Source organism: Rhinolophus sinicus, linkage group LG05, assembly GCF_036562045.2.
Source record: "Rhinolophus sinicus isolate RSC01 linkage group LG05, ASM3656204v1, whole genome shotgun sequence".
Taxonomy (NCBI): Eukaryota; Metazoa; Chordata; class Mammalia; order Chiroptera; family Rhinolophidae; genus Rhinolophus; species Rhinolophus sinicus.
The window spans coordinates 124,163,223-124,184,422 of NC_133755.1; positions in this window are offsets into that span (position 1 = coordinate 124,163,223).

Below are 21,200 nucleotides of genomic sequence, written 5' to 3' on the forward strand. Positions count from 1 at the left end.
TGCTGAGAGCTTGGCACAGTAGAGAGTACAGAGAATGACAAATTCACAACTTTGATTTTTGAGGGGCCTTACTATCTACTTTATCTTGAGTGCTTTTGTCCCCCTGGAAAAGAGATACCCCAACATTCTGCACTAGCTTTGAATATTCTCACCTGGAATTCAAACAGTCTGGCAGAGTCAAGTGTTAAAAGTGTTTTAAAATCCACAAAAATCCAGAACATTCTTTAACCTGAGATTCAAAGACCTCTACACTATTTTTCCAACCTATTTCCCAATCTGTCCTTCGCGGTGATTTCCAGGCACGCTGTTTTTGTTCACACAGTATCTTCTGTCTGAAGTTTCCTTTGTTCTCTCTCATTTTATTCAAACTTTATCTTGTTTCAAGACTGATGTGAAATTCCATTCCCTCCAAAGCTTTTTCTGATCTCCCCACTTGGAAGTAAGTATGTTCCCTATAGAACACTTACATCATTTTCTATACAACTGTTAGGCTACTTAAAATTTTAACTTTATATTTGCACACATGTTTTATCTTCCCTATAAGATTTGGCAGCAGAAGCCATGTGTGCCAGTTATTAAGCTATTGGCTCCACTCCAAATTCACCGTCTTCACCCTGTGGTGTGATGCTGGGTCTGGGACTCTGTAACCACATGTTTGTTTGCTGGCTGCTCCCTGCCAGGTTCTGCCATTCAGGGCACTGGGAGGAGAGACTGTAAAGCGGTGAATGAGAATGGACTTGTTCCTTCGTGTTGCTTGATATTTCTGGAAGTAATGTCTCAGGGATGGCTCGTCACCTCATCAGAAGCACTTGCTTCCAGCCTCCATCTTGTTTTTCAATTCCAGAGCCCACCTCATGGCGTTTCTCAGAGTCACCGGCAGCTGCTGCTAGAGCCCTTTGCTCAGGCATCTTGACCCCAGCTCTCTGAGGACCTGCCTGTCGTCCCCCAAGTGGCCTCTGAATGGTGTTCCCTACTCAGCTATCGGAGCCCAGAGGAGGAGCACCTTGTCTAGCTTCTAGGTCCTTCCCTGTGTTTTCTCAGCCCCAGGGCAGACTGCTTCCTACAGTTGTTAACTCTGTTATCTCAGTCCAACCTCAGAAGGGCCTTTTCAGTCCCCCAACACCTGTGTCACCAATTCCCTTTAACAAATACCCTTTGGAAATATTCTGTGTGGTTTCTGTGCTCCTGACTGGACGACTATGGAACAATGACTGATGTATCCTTTCCTCCTTTGCCCAGGCCCCCAACCCAGTTCCTAACAGTGTGGTTTGCATACAGTGTTGCTTTAGTAAATGTTTGCTGAATGGATGAATGAATATTTATGCAGAGAAAAGATCCTGCTGTATTTTATTATTCTGTCTTTCCCCCTCTACTTACGTTATTACTGTGCTGAAGTGGGGGCTTTAGTTAACATTCATGGACAATTTTGGTGGATCAGGAAGCACTTCCTTGGGATTTATGGAAAGGCTTAACATGCATGACGTGTCGCTATACTTAATACACCGTGGAAAGCGATGTTTGCACTATGCAGTGCCCCTGTGTGCTGGCCACTCTTCTACTACAAACTCTGGGGAAGTTTTTCATACTGAGAAAGGTAGGACTTTCCCCATATGGATTAGTAACCAAAACAGACACGATTTATGGCATGCCCATCAAGAAGGGGAATCCACCAATCATGGGTTTGCTCTCTCCTGAAACTTGGTAAGGATATTTGTGAGAATGCGATGAAAGGCCAGGTTGTGGAGAAAACAGCTGCTCTGCAAGCACGTGGATACTTGCTACCTTAACCAGGAAGCTTTGTAAAAGCAGGCCGAAGGCGTTATCCATTACAGCAGAAGGTAACAAGAGTGCTGGGGGGAATATGGAACCTGACCAACTGCGTCATCACCAAGGATGCGATTTCGAGGCTGGAATATGAGAAATGCTCAAGTCTGGGTATGTGGTGCACACACTGAAATCTATTAAAATATGGACACACCGAGATCCCTCTCTTCCTGCTTTAGTGCTTACCTCAGCTTAAACAACTGATCTCATTAAAATGCCTTGGAGAAAACTCCCTGAGTCTAGGTATGAAATTGGTAGTTATTACAGTGGTAGTAGTGAGAATGTTTTCACTTAATGTTCTACTGATTTTGATTATCATTAACAGATAAACAAAGCCAGTGCTCCAGTGAAAACAATGAAGCCTCATGAAATCAGGGAAGGGCGATAAGCCACATCCTATGCCATTTGTTCTCGCCTAGACTGTGTCATTTGGGAATCACCTGAAAATAATTTTACGGCCAAAATGTGAGTTTGCTTAATATATGCTTTGCTAAATATAAATAACTTGGAGATAAATTGCAGTTCAACGGTATTGAATAATTTATCGTAAATCATTGTAATCTAATCTGAAATACTTATGTTACAGATTGTGGACTTGGATTATTTTGACAACCAACAAAATACCATGAAACTTTCAGAAATATATAGTTTTGCTCTTAAAAAAAAGGATATAGCAAATGCATTTGGAATTGGAACAACCAAGTGATTTGGGGCATGGGTGGGAGATAGATGATGTGTCTGTCCATTGGGGTAGCATGATTTGAGGCAGGTGAACTGTTTCAGTCCTATCTCTTCTGCCAATGAACCTCAGTTCCTTCTAAAAATGGGGATACTATCTTCCCACCAGGTTACAGTGAGGATCAAATGCTATTACCTTCCTGGAATAATGCCTGACTTGTAGTAGAATCCTAAACCATGCTGGCTGAGTTGGAAGGGACAGGTGTAGAAGTTGGCCTAGGAAGTCCTAGTGGACTGCGCAGTGGTCAGCACTGAGGTCCCTGTCTGCGCAGTGGTCAACACCCAGGTCCCTGTCTGGCTTGAAGGGGTGAGTGACGCACTGTGCTTCCACAAGGGGAGTCCATTTGAATACTTTCTCTCTTACCTCTGGAACCTGAGGTCAGGTGTGGAAGCCAGTGGGCACAGAATGGGGAGCAAGGAAGGTGGGCCTGGGGACATGGCCTCAGAACAGCCGAAGCATGAGGAGAGTCACTGAATCATTTCCTAGCCTTGAAGCTCCTCAAGTGAAAACCCAGACCCCCTGCTGCTGTCCCACGACCCCAGCGTCCCGCTGTCCTTCTCTTCCTCTTAGGTCCATGTTACCCAAACTTCATACCTCCTGTCTGAGCCATGCTTTGCCGTGACAGAGCTGTCTGTACCTACAAACTCCACACTCCATGCAGTTCGAGTTCTAACTTTTATAGCTTTTTTTTTTCCTGCAATATGTGCTATTTCTTCTCATTGCTGTACATTTCCTTGTCCAAGTTAGTCTTTGTTGCTTCTTCAAAGTTGCTATTTCTAACTAACTAGGAGATCGGCAATCTGATCCTCACCCCTCAGACCTTCATGGACAACACGCATCAGTGGGTGATGACGAAATCCTCGGTGACTTTCCTATGAGTCGGGAGCCTCAGCTTTCACGCCTGGAGTTTGTGACATATTTTAGCTGCTTAGAGATCTCCTTATGTTCTTTCTTTTTCGTAGCTGTTTTCTGGAAAGGTGACATTGCTTATTGTAGAGTTCTAGATGAAATATTACTGTATTGTCCTTAATCCTCTTCTGGGAATACAGAGATGATATTACTGATTCACTGGGCACCTGCCATTAAGTGGAGAGAGGCAGCCTCTGTGCTGCCTCATTTTTCAGGGCTCCCCGGTGTTGATAAGAGGCCTTCAGAAGAGCTTGATGCAGACACTAACTTTATCTAGGCTTCTTGGCAATTGCTTGTGGATGAATAGGAAAGTCAAGTCTTCATAAAGAAAGGGCAGGATTAAGGTTAACAAATATATTTTTGAGGTTGGAGACATGAATAAGCAGAAACTGCCAGAGGTTGAGAGGGAAAAGAAAGGGGATAAAGGGAATTCGGGACCATTTTCAGACAAGAGAGGAGAAAGAAAGCAGACAAAGGAACATACGAGGGAGGAAGCAGAGAAAGAATTAATGAATGCTGACATACTGACCCTCCACGGCGGCAGAAGCAGCAGGTCTAAGAAAGCGTCCCCTGACTAAGAGTGATGGCTGAGCAAAGACACAGTTTATAAGGTCCAGCTCCAGGAAAGTCCGTGGAGGGAAGCTCAGTGTGATTAAGATGCTGTTCCTTCGAAAAGCAGACCTGGGAAAGTGAAGAGAAAGCAAAAGGTGAGTCAACAGGAAACTGTGAACAATACTGTGGTGAGATAAGAAAGTTAGGGAGTCAGAAGGTGAAAGAATAGTTTCAGATAAATTGTGCAGCTTCGCATGCTGGGGCAGAGAGTGATGGAAAATGAGGACCCCTGGTGTCATCTGGTGAGTCCAGAAAACCAGGCACTTGAAGGCTTTGAATAAAGGACTCCAGACATTTACAGGACATCAAAAGAGGCACAAAAAAGAGTGCCACATTTTGGGCTGGAAGGCTCTTTAGGGGTAGAATGGTGGTAATACATGTGATAAATCTTACATGCAAGGTGGCATTGCAAATTGATTTTGCCCCTTTGCCAAGTATTGTCTGAAAACTTGGGGCTACCACCAGCTCTGATCTGAGACACCATCATTCACTGCCTGGATTACTTAATAGCTTCTTCATTGGTCTTCTAATATCTATGCTTATCCTCTAAAGCTTATTTTTAATAGAGGAAGCCAGAATGATCTGTTTTAAACTGCAAATCAGATCTTAGTTTTCTTTTGCGTAAAACCCTGTGACGACTCCCCATTAGAGCTAGAGTAAAAGCCAAAGTTCTGAGAAGGACTTACAAGGCCTTACATGATCTGCTGCTACCCCAGCCCTATTTCTTATGTGATTCCATTTCCTATGACGCTTTCTCTTATTCCTTCTGCTCCAGTTAAATGCCCCCTTGCTATTCCTCAAAATGCCAGGTGTGCTGCGTCCTGACAGCTTTTGCTCTGGCTGCTCCCTCTGTCTGGAATGTTCTCTCCCCTAGATACATGGATAACTCTGTCACCTCCCTGGAATCTTTACTTAAATATGATCTTCTCAGGAAGGCCTATATTGTCCACCTTACTTAAGATTGTAACCCACATATTTCTCCCTCTGCATCCCCTCCCCCTTTCCCCCTTTCATTCCTACCTTTCTCGACTTTCCTTTATTTTCATAGCCCTTTTGTATGTTATGTGCCATTGAGTTGGCTCCAACTGCAGGTGACTCTATGAATGAATGACGTTCACGGTGTCCTGTCCTTAACAGCCCTGCTCAGCTCCTATAAACTCATGCCTATGGCTTCTTTTTGGAGTTGCCCATCTCATATTTGGTCTTCCTCTTATCCTGCTGCCTTCTATTTTTCTAAGCATTATTTTTTCCAAAGAACACTGCCTTCTTATAATGTGCCTTCAGTTTTGTCATTTTTGCCTCCAGGGACGTTTCAGGCTTAATTTGCTCTAGGATCCACTTGTTCATCTTCCTGGCAGTCCAGGTAGATGCTCTCCACCAACACCATATTTCAAATAAATCCATTTATTTTTTCCTTATCTGCCTTCTTCACTGTCTAGCGTTTAAATCTGTACATAGTAATTGGGAATACAAAGGTATTGATGATTTTAGCCTTGGTCTCTAATGGCACATCTTTGCTCTTGGTGACCTTTCCTAATTCTTCTATTGCTGTCCTGCTGATGCACAGCCTGCTCTCAGGTTCTTGGCTGCAGCCTGCATTTGAATTAATGATAGAACCAAGGTAAGCAAAATCTTGAACAATTTCAATGTCTTCATTGTCTATGTTGAAATTGTGTATTTCTTCTTTAGTCATGACTTTTGTCTTCCTGATGTTCAAATGCAGTCCTGCTTTGGCACGTTTTTCTTTTGCTTCCATCAGAAGGCATTTCAAGTCATTGCTACTTTCTGCCAGGAAGTTGGTATCATCTGCACATCTTAAATTATTTCTTCCACCATTGTTTGCTCCTCCTTCCTCTGAGTCTAGCCCAGGTTTTGTATGATATGTTCTTTGTATAGATTAAACAAATAGGAAGATAAAATACACCCTTGTCTGACACCTTTGCCTACAGAAAACCATTCTGTCTCTCCATATGCAGAGACTATATGCAATAGCGTAACGAACATCTTTACCTGCTCACTGATTCCTCACACGTCCAAAATTGACCACATTATCTTTCCCCAACCTCATTTGCCTTCTGTAATCTTAATCTCTATAGAGATTACTGCTATCCAAATAATTTCCCAGCTAGAAATCTAGAAGTCACCCTAGATTCTAGCTTCCTCCCACCTCCTGCATCCAATTAGTTCCAAAGTCAGATTAAATAAAGTTCCTAGATATCTTGCATCTAATTCCTTCTATGTGACATCACTGTTCTAAGTCAATGATAATGACGATTAGGAAAAGGAAAAAAAAGTCAAGATAATATATATTTTTTCTTTTTAAAAGATTATATGCTATGTTATATAGCATAAAAAGGGGTTGGACTGTCTGTACATCACTAGAAGAGAAAGACAAAAGAAATTGGAAATCTTTTATTCTTTTGCTTCTACTCTAATACTTAACAAGACTGTCTCCCTCACTCTCTTTATCCAACACATAAATCATTCCACCTAAAAACTTAAGGAGGAAGAAATCAAGTTGACAAATATCTAGGTGTAGATCTCAGTTGCAGGGCAAGTCAGTAAGGGTCACCTAAGAGATAGATCATGCAATGAAGACACAAAGAACTTACAGATCCTTGCACTAGTCCAGAATATCTGCTTCCATCCAGTACAGATATGAAAAGATCTTGTGGAGATGGAGGTGTTAAAATTAGGTCTTAGCCCGTGAGGTCCTAGCAGAGTTGGTGGGGGTGGGATCATTAACTGGCAGGGTGGCTCCCCTGGAGTCAGCATGTCTGGGTCACTGTAGCCCCGCCCTTCACTGGCTGCTGCTGATAACCAGGTCCCAGACTAGTAGCAGTTTAGTTTTCTTGTATCTTTCCCATAGTCTATTGTTCCTGAAAGGGGGGAAAAAAAGGTAAAAGCATTATTCAGCTACTCAAAAGCTGTTTTATTTGCAAACTAAAGAAGAGTGGGAGAATCATGAGTTTTTTTGAGGCCCTATCCACACTTGAACCTGTTGAGACTTTTGCTGTCTTCAGGCAGTGAAGAAAGTTTTCTCTGAGGCATTTTTGTGATCAGTGTGTAAAGGGTATTTCTCTGTGGGAATTAATGTTTCTCTTTCTCACTTAGTTTCTCCTTGTGAGCATTCCTCTGTGATCATAATTATGTGACTAGGTGGTCAAAGGGCTCTGCCCCTGGGCAGTGTCTGCAGGGCCAGATTACAGCATCAGCCTCACCTGAGATTTGCAGCATGGTAATGAGGGGTAGCCTGTCTGCAGAAATAACAAGGTTTGCTTCAGAGCCTTTTCTAGGATTTTCAGGGGCTATTTAGCCTACTTTGTACCAACAGTCTATGGCTCTCTGGTCTGAAGAGCAAGTCTATTCCATTTTAGCATCCTAAATCCCACATAAAATCCAGGAAGTTCTACATAGACAAAAACAGTTTCAGCTAAGAGGAGAATAAATATAAATTTATACTCCTCCAAATAGAGTCTTGATTAGCACCTCCTTTAATTATAGTTTAGAACATACTAGACTTTGTATTCCTTCCCTTAGACTTTCCTTCCTTGTAAAAGATCAATCTCATATGTCTTCTTTGTGTGCCTTTTAAAAAACATCTATCTGTCCCTTCCTCCCTCCAATTTTCAGTTCTTTCTTAGGTAGAACTTTCAGCAAGCCTGAAGGCTGACTGGAAAACTCTGACATCTCGTTACTCCATGCTTCAGTGGATGTTAAATTGATAGTTTCAGAGTGGATATCAAACTATCCACTCTATCGATGTTTTTTAAAAAAGGGAAAAAGATTACAGTCTGTCTAAATCAATGTGACACCTTTCTGACATGTGTCTTGATCGCTTTCTCCCAACATATCCATTCCTTTTGACTATCTCCATTTCTCAATGGCTATCCAAGTCAAACAGGGCTTGTCATTTCATGAATATTGCTCCCTATTTTGCTTAGGTTTCTCTTAATGTTCTCTCCTAATGTATTTATCTTAGGGCCAAGGATTCACCGTGAGCCTTTCTCCCAACCAACATGGGCTGCGATTTCACAAGGCAGACGGAGTCTTGGTTCTTCTCAGTAGAATTTCTATTTGAGGCACATGTATTTCCTTCGCTGAATTTCCAGCAACAGTTCTCAGTGAGGGCAGCTGCTGCTCTGAGCATGTTTGGATTTTTCTTTCATTCTCTCTTCACATATCGAACTCATTCTGTCTTGAAAGGTTCTCAGTCTCCCCTGGCCGGGGGAAGGTGGAACATGTCACAAGTTGACAGAGTTGCAGTGCACTGTGCTTTGAACTTGTAACATTCTTTTTAAAAGTCTAAATCTTTAAAGGAAAGAAGAGAAGCTTCTGGTACATTTAGACAATGCAATAACAGGGATGACCTGAGTTTAAAGATAAGGGTTAACGCTGTGATGTCAGTTCTTGGGCATAACTTACCAGGAACCTTCAGATTCACCAAAGCTCTTTGATTTTAAACGTCTTTCAAGGTAATCTTTTGGTGTCTGAAAAAAAAGAAACAAAAAAAAAAAAAAAAGGAAGAACAAGATTTATGACTCTTTCAGTAATTTATCCTAAAGCATACAAAATAATATTTTGTTGTACTCTCAGAATCCTCTCTTCAGAGATAAAATTCAGCACCAAGTACTGCTGCTGTTACTACTGCCCTTCTAATCTGACAAGCTAGTTAGAAAAATGAAGTGCAATGAAGTTGTCCACTATCCTCCCTCTCAATTAATCTGTCCCTGTTAAGATGCACAGGCTGTTAGCACATGCGGCAATTACTTCACACATATTCCTTGTCCCGCTATGATTATAGAATCACATCCTGACTGCCTGTGATTTAGCTCAATCACCAGGGAATGCAAATGCTGGCCTGCCAAAGGTTCACCGTATGCCTGGGCAGAAACCCTCTCTTTAGCTTAATATCATCATCTGAAAAATAAGTATAAAAATAACATCATAGTAATCATGGGAAACAACATAACTTTTTAAAAAGCCCATTGCATGTGTGCCGAGTTGGTTCTAAACATACGAGGGATGCAGCAGTTTCTTTTTTTCCCATCACTCCTTCAAAGCACCTCTCCTTTGAGCTCCCTGTGTGCTCACGGACCTCATTCCTCATCCACCCCACAGAACTTCCCCCTCCATCTTCTCTGTCAGGGTGCGTATTTCAGTTATATATTGTGAGAAAATATTATAGCAGCGACACTGGAGTTGGAGTTCTTAACCTGGGGTTTATGAACCCCTAAAATTATATGCAAGATTCTGTGTTTGAGGATCTACGTGCTTATTCTCTAGAAAGAATCTACAGCTTTCATCTGATTCTCAAAACATTCTAAGATCCTCAAAGTGATTAAAATCACTGCACAAATATTTTTTGTTAGAAGGGCTGGCAAATCTAAAGTCATGCATGTTTAATGGCGGCATTTCAGGAAGTTCAAGATAGTTTAAGGCATGGTGGGTCAGCCTTCCAGTTCTCCTGTAAGCTACACTACATTTCTGGACAGTCGTTGTTCTTTAGAATCTTCAGCTTGCTCCATTTTAGAGCACTTTACATTCACAATTTTGTTTGATACGTGCCCTGAGAAAATGTACCTAGTGCTTACATGCTGAGTTGGCCCTCACGGACTCAGTGATGTGTGCACCGGATCTGTAGACACCGCTGTTCTGCTGCAAACGTCAGTCTATTTAGGAGGGGAACGATTAGGGAGGGGCAAACATCAATTTTTGTTCTAGTCGTCTGTTAATTTGGGGAAAAGGTATTTTGTCTGAATTACCCAAATGGTTAAAAATAAGTATTTATCCTTTGAATAAATAGAAGAAAACCAAAAATTAGCTATGTTTATATTTTGTAGGTTTTAAAATCAGCAAGTCCATACAAATCCAATAAATTACTGGTTTTAAAATCAGTAAGTCCAAGAGTCAATTTTTAAAACTTTGCCCTTAATTTGATGTAAAGGATAGATACAAATTAAGGTCCAGAGGCTGGGAAAAGTGGTGTAGTTATACAAACACAGGCATGGAGAGATTTCATAATGGTGTGATATTCAGAATGGCATCTTGTGTGGCAAATCCTAAGCTATTAATAGAATGCTTGGCCTGAAAAAAAATTTGTTTTTAAAGCTTATCTTTGTCCCATACTAATCATTGGAAGGAGAACCCTCCCTTGGACTTTTGTGAACCCTCTGGAAGGAATCACTATGGCCTCAGGTAAAGGAAGTAGTCAGGTCTGACTTTTAATAGAGAAGAGTTGCCTGTCAATACCCAATTCCTCTTGACTTGTATCAAATCTTCTAGGGTAGTTTGTTAAGGAGTTTGTCCTCAGGCAAATTAATCTGAAGCAAAATGAATTGGGGGAAGATTGAATTTTGAGTCAAAGATATAAAATAAGTTTTCCCTGAGTTAATTAGCACACGTATTCTCGCTAAAGTAAACTGTATCAAGAACATTGCACCTCAGTCATCAGCTTACAACTCACGTCTGGTGACACGAATGCTCCTCCAAATAATGACTGCTTGTCAGAGAGACAGCTTTCCCTACTTGGCGTTTGCACAGATTCTTAGTTTATAGACAGGTTTCACAAAAGCTTTTGCGGTGTGATTTACTTATATATAAAAAAAAAATGCTTGTCTGTTTATAACTGACCGAGAAAAGGGGATTCAGGAGAGGATGGAGAATTCTGTCATATGTTTTATAGACATTCCAGACAAGCCTGGAACAACAGCCCATTTAAATAACCACTCTATGGATCCATCAAACTGAGCTGAGATGTGCCTTAGCAACCTCTCTCTATTTCAAGACCAAGCTCTCAGATAAAGAGCAGGGTAAAGAAGAGTCTGCAGTCAGTTCATACCTGGGAACTTCTCTGAAATGAGGATGCTGGAAAGAGAGTTGAACAGAGAAGGCTGTGACAGAGGAGTTGAATTTTTATCTCTGCTGTTACACAGAAGCATATGGTTTCCGCCCACAGGAAAAATCTGCTTCTCTTCTGGCTGCCACACTAATGCATGCATGGACGGGAAAGACTTTGCTATCAGATGCATCTCCAGGGTTGGCAACTGTGATTAAGGCTGTCTGCTTGCCCTGCATCCCTCCTCCAGGAGGTTTAGAGAAACTGCCAAAAGTTGTACCTGTTTTGCTCAGATAGTGGGAAGTTGGGTGCTTGTTGTTAGCAGTTAGTAACATGTCTATTGGTGAGGTCAATGTCCTGACTTCATCTATCCTTTAATCTGCTTTGCTGCTAATGGAATAATTAGAGGACAGACCTAGAACGAGGAGCTTAATAGAGAAAGTTTGCGTGGTGACTAGTGGCAAAATATCTGGTTAGGTTGACCACAGATAAGGACATTTTTTTGCTTTCTGTTTTATGTATCGTGAGGTAGCAATCTTAGTGCTAGAAGCTAGATATAAATTCTGCTTTCTCCATTTTACAAAAGGGGGACACAGAGGTGGTTACCGGAACACAAATGTGAGAGGACATAAAATGGCTCAATAGTTGTGCTTGGTGGTGGGTGTTAATATGCTACCAATGGAAGAAAATGTAATGGAGGCTTTAAGGTAATGGAAGGAAAACTCTTTTAGTCAGAGCTCAGAGCACAACTTGCTCTCTTCTTTGCAAAAGTCAGAAAGGCTCATTTAAGACCCCCTCCTACGGCACTGACACGAGACAGGAGTTGGCATGTGTAACAGACACATTTCAAGTTGAACTTTTCAGGCAAGAGTCATGTGCCCTGACTTCCTAGCATTTGCTAGAACCCCTTCATTAACATAACACACATACGTAACTAACATTATAGAAATGTAGTCGATTTAAACTTTTATTTTCATATTGTGTGTTAGAACGATGGTCCAGAGAGAACCTGAGAATTCTCTCCTACTATTAGCACCAATGTAAGGAAGGGGCCCATCAGCTGGGTGACATGGTGCCTGTGAGCTCTGGATGCAGAGGAGCATGAGGCAGTGCTGTGGTGCAGACACAGAAGGGACTGCGGGTGGCTGTCGTTCGGGAAGTGGAAGCATGCTGGAAAAGCGAGGCGAGCACGTTCCCCGCCCTGTAATTCTCTACATAACTCGGGGATTCACCAATGCTGCTCCCCCTAAGGAAGGCATGCCGATACTCCCAGAAATACCTCCCAGTTAGATTTGCAAGATACTTCTGGTTTGGTTTTGCACAGATTAACTCTTCGGTAGGCTATCTGGTTCATTTCAGAGTTTTCTCAATTAATTTTCTTGGCTGTCTTTGTAAGTTTCCAAGTTAGCAATTTGATCATTCAGGAGAAGGGTCTGCAGCCATTGCAACCCACCCTGACATTCAAGTTTAAAAATTTGCAGAGTGGACCAGGCAGGTCACATCCCATACAGATGGGAGCCAGAACAAGGCCTGAACCTAGGATCACGTGGAATAAAGTAAAGAGAAGAGTCGGTACTTATTCCATTGCTGAAAATTTTCAAATTCAAAATATTCTTTTTGTCACTGTCAGCAACAGCCTTCTAATAGTTCTGCCGGTCTCAAATCTTGCCCCTATGGGGCCTCAGTGATCTTGCTAATTTCTTTGCATGGCATAAAAGGCTCTTCACAATCTGGCTCCTGCTGTCACTTTCAGCCACATCTCCCTCAGGTCTCTAGCCCTGGCATTCTATGGCCCATCAATCCTGAAGTACTTGGCGTCTTCCCAACGTGCCCTGCTGTACCCTGTCCCTTTGCACATGCTCGTCTCTCCCTGGCTTTCTTCCCTCTTTCCCATTAGCCACCTGGCAAGTGCCTGCTTGATCTTAAAGCCACAGCTCAAGCATCTCTGTCTCTCTCTGGACCTTCTGAGACACATGGAGTTGCTCACTATATGAATAAACAAGTAAATGAGCAAATAAACAAATGCATAAATGAATGGGCTGGCTGTTGCCATCCCTCTTTACTTAGAAAGATCCCAGAGAATTCCCAAGGACAGTGCTGCTTAGGTAAACATCAAGATACATGTATAATTTTTGAGTCGAATGCTCTAAGTGTTGGAGGAAACGTGGCACTTCCTAGGCCAACTCTGACACACTGGGTTTCTCATTCTCCTTCAGAATGACTTGAAGATTGATTTCTTCATCCTCTCTAATATCACTATCAGCATCTAACATCTAACCTTTCCAAAATCAAAACTGATGAAAACTAAATAATTCAATGTGGAGAGCCTTTTGGAAGACAAATGGATTGTGTGCGATATGTTTAGTTGTGTGGCTGTAATCTATCTCAGTAACTGTGCTCATGAATAGGCTCTAAAATCTCTCAAGACCAGGTTTTTACAGGTAAAGTCAAAAGTACTCTTTTTTATTTCCTATGTGAACAATGTGTCCGTCAATCATTTCTTTTTCCTTCTGTTAAAGATGTTCAGGCAGTGAAACTATCATTTTAGGTACAGAGGTGCATGTCACAGAGCAATGAAATACCAGACATGCTGGAGAAACACGGTGGAAGGAGGGAGAAGCTGAGTCTCTCTATGACGAGGAAAAGTGCATTAAGATGTAGGGTGTGCAGTGCACAGCTGAGGTGGTGTCTTTGTCCCCTTCCTCTCATCCTTTACTACAGTTCCATGCCCCAGGATAGGTGGCAGTGTTTGTTTACTAGAATGTTCCACAAGGTCAAGTTGTGATCTGCAGTCCTCACGGGGCATTTTGTGCGTTAGGGATTATCTGTGGAAAGTTTAGTCCTCAATCAGTTTTTGAATATTGCAACAAACTAAATTTCACACAGCCAAAATAAAACACATGTGAAAGGGGTGTGGATAGCTGCTGTCACTGTTCTGGGTGTCCTAGAAAAGGTGCAGTATCCCACTCTATTAGGCATTTGGGCTCCATGGCCTTGTCTTAGGGCTATGGGTTGTCATGAGCTAGTGGTTCTTAACACAGAGTGAGTGAGACAAAGCATGAGCCACATCCAAGGCACATGGAGGCATCACTCACTGGGCGGTGCTAAGTGGGAGCAGGCTGCTAATGAGGGGCCACCCTTAGCCCTTAGTGCAGAGCTGCTACCTCTGTGCCTCAGGGACAGATGGTGCCCCCTCCAGTGAAGAGTGTAGTCTATTCTGCTCCCACACAGCTCTTGGGTGCTCAGAGCCCCTCTGGAAGCCTTTTGCTAAGATGTCTCTTATTCTTGCTTGCATGGCACCTCAGATCCTGCATCTTTGCAGAGAACCCCAAATTTCTCTCTCCCTTTTTATTTTTTTATTTTTTTAATTTTCCTTCTCTCCAACCCAGCTAAAATAGTCCTCTATTTTTGGTACCCAGTCTACTCTTTTAACTGGGTTTAGGTTTCTGAAAACCAAACCATACAGAGTCCTTTATTTTTGACCATTTTCCTCCCCTGAGGCAGGGGACACAGAATTAAATAGCTGTTTTAATAGGCAAGTTGGTGGGAGAGAAAATAATTTATTAGTATTTCACAGTATAACTCCACCTTACAAAATCATGAATTTAATTCTGATATAAATGCACATCAGAATATTTAAGTATCTATATGCAATATTGTAGAGTTAAGAATAAATAGTTTGGGCTTAAATTTTGTTTTAGATGACTGGCACCCATGTGTTTAATTCATTGAGAGATAGCTATATGTTTCCTTAAATAGAAGAAAAAAATCTGATTTGCATTCTTTATATGGTTCTCCCATGTTTTAGTTTTACTTTATGGGTAGGCAATGCAAGGACAGAGATATGCTCATGGTTTCCCACATTATATTCTGCAAGCAGAATATTTCTCTGACAATTTCTAAGGCAATTTTAATTGGTAGCCCTAAACAGACCTAGTTTTGAAGAAGCCTTGCCTTTGAATCTCAAAGATTTATCTGTCTGAGAAACTCTGGCATCCTTTAGTCACTGTGAAGATACGTGTTGAGTAAAAAGGAGAGATTTTTCTGTGATGAGATTTTTCTGTATATTTTCTGCCAAGGGAAAATATATAGTTCCTTAGAAGAGAAAAAGCCATGAATACATTTAACAAATGTGCACTCCCCACCTGTGAAATAAATCATGCTATTTAGTAAACTACCTCCAAATACATCTCAATATGTTAACATATGAAAACGAATGACTGTTCATAAAAACTGAAAGCAAAATATTTTGAGCAAAAATCTATAAAGAAAAGATTTCTCTTAACTTTAACAAATGGGATTTGGAAGATGACTTATGCTGTTATGTACTTTCTTGCATTTATAAACTAATAGGCTTATGAATCTTCTTTTGCTCGACAGGGTCAAGTAGCATATGGATTTCCTTTCCTCTTTATTTCAACTATTTAGACACAGTAATCGGGCTTCACTTGAACTGTCCTGGTTGTTCTGATGGAGTTATATCTCATGCCTGATGGAAACATGAGAACCATAACGCCCTTAACAACAGCATTCCAGAATTTATCCCAAATGAGTCTTCAAGATACTCTCCCGTAGGAGACTTAAATATACTATAGGTTGGCAGTTACTTTTTTCAGGAGGCCAGCTGGTTGATTTTGGACTATACCCTTCACACTCGAGTTTCTTTTAAAAAAGTGACCATATTCAGTAACATAATGAAACCCTCACCATAAAAAGTGGCTGTCTAAAACCAATACATAAAACTTCCTTTGTTTTAACCTATAAATTGGAAAAGAAAAAAATATTTCTCTCTAAAAAGATTATCCTGGTGGTTATTTAAAGCTAGACTGATAATGTAATATGAGAATTATAATGACTCAGAAGAGAGTAAAAAAGGTTTGCAATTACAGCCTGTTAAGAAATCCAACCACATCATTAATTGCTGCATACAATTGCTAAGTAAAGGAGAGGAAGATTATTATTATTATTCTTCTTAACGAAGCACCCTTTCATTATTAAGAGTCACTTTTTTGTTAGCCATATTTCATCCCACACCTGAGAAGTAGATACAGCATCAAAAGCAGTTCTGCCGATCCTGCAGGGAGTGTGGAAGTTTGCAATACTATAGTATTGATTTTTTTTTTTAAAAGATCCCACGCATAACCTTATAGTGTTTTTGGTTGTTGTTTTTTTAAGACAGAAAAGATGCAAATATTTAGTTCTCCTTCAGCATGTAAACCTCCTTCTTCCCATCCCCGCAGTGGCCTTTGCTCCCTTATTCAGATCAAATCCATTCCTGTCACTTTGAAACAATTCGTTGAGCTATCATTTTATTTTCTTCTTGACTAGTTGGGAGACTGCTCTGTGCCTTACCAGCTTCAGGCCTTCCCATAGATGCTTTGTTAGCATCTCTGTGACAAACAGGATTAGTCTTGTCAAATTTCCCCATAAAGAAACCAGACATGAGCATATAAAACCCACACCTTAGACTGCACTGTATTTTATCATTCCCTGAATGAGCCCAACCATGTCCTAGGTGTGTTCTTAACCTCTAATTCATTGTCCTGGAACTCTGCCTGAGTTCTTAGGGTGAATCACTTAGGGAAGTTGTTTCTTCGTGTATCTACCTCATATCTCTGTCTCTGATTTAGTAAGGTGCTATCTGCATCTCTGTGTTAGGAAGGCTTTGACCTTGAAATTGTGTTTCTCCTCATGATTTGATTGGGTTTTTCTGTTCCTAGCAATTTTAGTAGGGGGTAGAATAAAAGTATAATTGCTATGAAATAAGTTATATTTTGAGCCAGTAATGGATTTAAAAGTCAAAAAGCATCTGATGTTATTTTTAAATTGGGGAAGTCTCCAAAATGTATGTGATATAGCTCATTCAGTAAATATGATATTCTTAATGCTAAGCATCTTTTTATTTCTCTGATCCACAACTACATGGAACATTAAATCTTAGATAAAATAAATATTCCAGTATCCTGGATCTGAGGACTCTTTCTTTCTCAGTATTAGAATCCTTCAAGAGTGCTTCTGAGAGAAAGCACTCTCAGAAGTTGTAGGGCCGTTTGAAGTTCTCTTTTTCTTTTTCACTCCCACTTGAGTCCATATAATCTATATAATTAATCATCCAATACATTTCCTTTCCTGTAAAATGAACATGAGAAACGATAATCATTGCCAATGGTTTTTATAACAATTTGCAGCTTTGGGTGGATTCAGCAAGTTCAGAAATGGATCTGCCTACCCAGACTTGCTCCATTTGTTTAATTTCTTGGGAAAGTATAACCAGAAACATCTTTACTTATTTATTTATTTTTAAGTAGCCTGATAAATCTGGGTACCTGCTTACAAGCATCTCCTCTTGGAGCCTAGGTACCATATAATTTGTGTTAAAGTTTATTAGACTAAAAAGTAAGATTTGCTATAAGTAAGGATTGAATTCTTCAATAATACCTACTTAAAATAAATTAGTTATAGAATTAGTTTTAAAATAGATTATTTGGTGCCTCAGGCTTTAATTAAATGAAGTGAAGGGCCCTGTTCAACAGCAGTGAAATAAAATGTGAGCAGTTGTACGTGAGCTTGTAGGAAGAGAGATGAGGCCTCCTTCACAGCTGGAGCACCTGGCCAGGCGAGCCACATTTCGTGGTGGTCATATCACCATAAGATCCATGAGTTTTAATAATACTTCTTATCAGTACTTTTAACTTAAGATGTGGTTAAACTTCCAATTAAGATTTTAAAATGAAGTAGAAAAACTAAAGGTTGAAAGTTCATATCTACCCCAGGCTTCTCATAGGGAGTGTTTTGAGGGATATTTTTTAGTTTTAAGAATTGCAAATGAAATTGCCGCTTTTCTCTTGTTTCAGTTTCTTTCTCACTGTTCATCTTTCCCAGCACTTTTCACTGATTTAAAGGGTTGTTTTCCTCTCATTTTCATGTCTTCATGCCTTTTTCCTCATTTATTATAGATCTGGAAAATGGTCATCTGTATGAAAACTCATGAGAGACTTACTCTTAGAGACACACAGTGTTTCAGGCTGGGGCTTTGGGACTTCTTGCTCTTGCCCCCAGAAACTGCCAAGGAATCTACCATCATGAGAATGAACTGGCTTGTGCTATGAAATGAAGCTACTTGATTTTAAGCTTCTTCAGGGTGAGGGTCACTTATTGCTCTGAGTAGATGTTCTACAATATATGTAAGCCTCAATGTGATGGCACAGTGGTGGTGCAGAACGAATAGGTTAGTTCTTGCTTTCAGAATTTCCTCACGCTGTGTCTGCTCTTAAAGTGGGTTGTTGTCATGCAGGGTCTCAGCTCCCGCTCCCCACAGAAGAACACAGGACGTGGTGAGGCCAAAAAGGAACACCCACGGAGCCATAGCTAGGGGAGTCACTATATTCTCGCTGGCGGCTGGGTTGGAGACACAGGAAGCAGGAGCCACACTATCCTCAACCTGCCATCCACTTCTTTCTGCCAACCCACCTCACTTGCTAGCTGCAATCCACTCTGCTAACTGTAATCCGCACTTGCTAGCTCAGCCACCATCTTCTTGCTAGCCCCCATTTTCTGCTAGCGTAGCCACAGCAGTTATATTAGTGGCCAGTGGCTCACTGGTCACAGCTGACGGCCAACTAGCCACAGCTGATGGCCATCCAATCACAGTTGATGGCCATTTACTACCCGAGCCAGCACCTTTCCACATGAGGCCGAGAGCCTGGAAACTGCACTCCTGGCTCTGTCCCCATAGTCATTAATGAACCAATGACTGACATCAAGGTATTCGAAGCCCAATACTTGCTTTTTCAAAAAAATACTGGGTAAGTTACATCTAATTAAAGGTATTTAAACATCACTGAGAAACAGGATCCCCTTGATTGAAACTTACCAGTTATTAGAAGAAATCCTAATTTTTATAGTGGCTTAGTCTTGAATCTCAAGGATAGGTAGAGAAGTGAGTGGAAACACATGCTGAATTTGCATTTCAGCTCCTCAATTTGAGATTTGACTGGTTTCTCAACACAGTCAAATATTATGGCCTGATTTCCTTTGACTTTTCTGATAATTATAGAGACTCATGGTTTGAAGAATTTCAAGTTATTTCCAGCGGGCCCCCAAATGTACTCAAGTCATTCAGTATCTTAAGAGCCAAATGTCCTACTAAATATCCAATTAAAAGAATTGGAGTCCCTTTGCACATACAGCTGCAGGGAGTATAATACTATTAAAAAAAAAAATTCTATGTATTCCCGGGTGAGGCATTGTGGGGGCAGAGCCCCAAAAAAGTAGTTTCCAGGCTCTCGGCCTCACATAGACAGGTGCTGGCTCAGGTAGTAAATGGCCATCAACTGTGATTGCATGGCCATCAGCTGTGGCTAGTTGGCCGTCAGCTGTAACCAGTGAGCCATTGGCCACTAATATAACTGCTGTGGCTATGCTAGAGAGAAGAGAGAAAGAATGGGGGCTAGCAAGAAGATGGCGGCTGGGCTGGCAAGTGTGGATGGCGGTTTGCGGACAGTGTGGATCCAGCCTCCAGTGAGAGTATAGTGCCGCCAGAGAGAATATAGTGGTATGACTCCCCTACCTATGGCTCCGTGGGTGTTCCTTTTTGGCCTCACCATATCCTGCGTTCTTGTATGGGGAGCGGGAGCAGAGACCCCGCAGGCCTCCCTGCATGACACATGGCGCAGCGAGCAGGGTCCCCCGCACGACAGGCATGCCGGGGAGATGGGGTGGAAAGGGTCGCTTCTCATTCCATACTCATCTCCAGCCTCAAATTCTAACCCTTCTTCATCTTATGTTTTCTACCATTGAAGCTGTTTGTCACTCTTCACATAGCTCCTCTTAAGGGTGACCCCAACCTTTTCTCATTCATCAAAGTAGTATAATACAGGCTGGTATTTAAAGAGACTTGCACTGAAGGCTTGTTGAACTGAAAATATGGCTTATTTCTAATAAGCAATACTACTTAATCTATTGGAAAGACTGTGTTTGGAGACATAGATATCAAGGTATGAATCTTGGCTCCACCTCTTCCTGGATGTGAGAACCTGGGGAAATTATATCTTTCAAGTCTCAGTTTACTTTTCCCTAAAATGGGAATACAGATACTTCATAAAGTTTTACGATTAAATAAGGTAATGTAGGTGAATTCCCAGGAATCATTTGATAAATGTTTCCTGACACCTTTTCAAACTTTAGACTTCAGACCCCCTTCTTTAACCTGGGCAGATTTTGTCTTCAACGTTGTGTGTGCATGCCTCTGGGTGCCTGTGCTTGAGTGTGCAGCATGCAGCTGTGGTAAGGGTGGGAGAGGCCTGGAAACAGCTGTGCTCACTTTAAATGGTTTAATTCAAAACCCTTGCTATCCTCATTAAGTGCTTGATTACATATTATTCTATTTCTTGTGTATTAGCTTTTCCTGTCCGGTGGATTCCCTGAGGGCACCTTTGTGTCAAAGTCTCCTAATGTAGCTGTAGATGCTTAGCCTATCTTTTTTTTCTCGGCCAGAAGCTGCTCATTGGGACATTGAAAAGCATTAAAGAGTTTTATTTTCCTGGACAGGTCACGAAGCTCATTGCATAGCCCTCTTGTGAGAATAACGACTCCAAATGTTCTTCTCTGCAGCGTGGTTATGGCTCTAACCACATAGTTTTAGTAGTCGTAGCCTTGCTATGCTAGTCATAGCTGATGCCCCAGGGTCTGGGCACGGCTGAAGGCAGCCGTGGAGGGGCTGCTCATCTCTGGTACCTGCCTTTGTGGGGGTTTAGCACGAACTCTGCCCTAAGAGATATTCTATTATAGAGTGGTAGGAATCTATGCCTTTCCAAACCTCTCTAAACCTCAGGGTTTTGTTTTTTGTTTTTATTTTTGCCTTTAAAATAGCATAACGTTACGTATCTCATGGCATGTTGTGAGGATTAAATGAATGAAGTGGGGCAGAATAAGATTGAATAGACTACTGGCTCATGGTTTATGTTTGCTAATGCTGGTGAGGTAGATGAAGTTATTGGCTACAGTTCTTCACAAGCTCCTTGCATCCACACCCTGCCTTAAGCCGGCCTGGGCTCAGTGCACAGCCTACCCCTGAAATGTAGGCTCGTCCACGTGATTCACTTTGGCCAGTGGCATATGGCATGCAGGTGAAATTGCCTACATGCCTGTCCTGAGCCCAGGTGCTGGACGTCTTCCTGTGTCTGCCTTCCCTCCTGACCACCACCATGGGAAGAACATATGCCAGCTAGCTCTCTTTTTCAAGGACGACGAGAGACAGCAGCCCCAGACCCATAATGA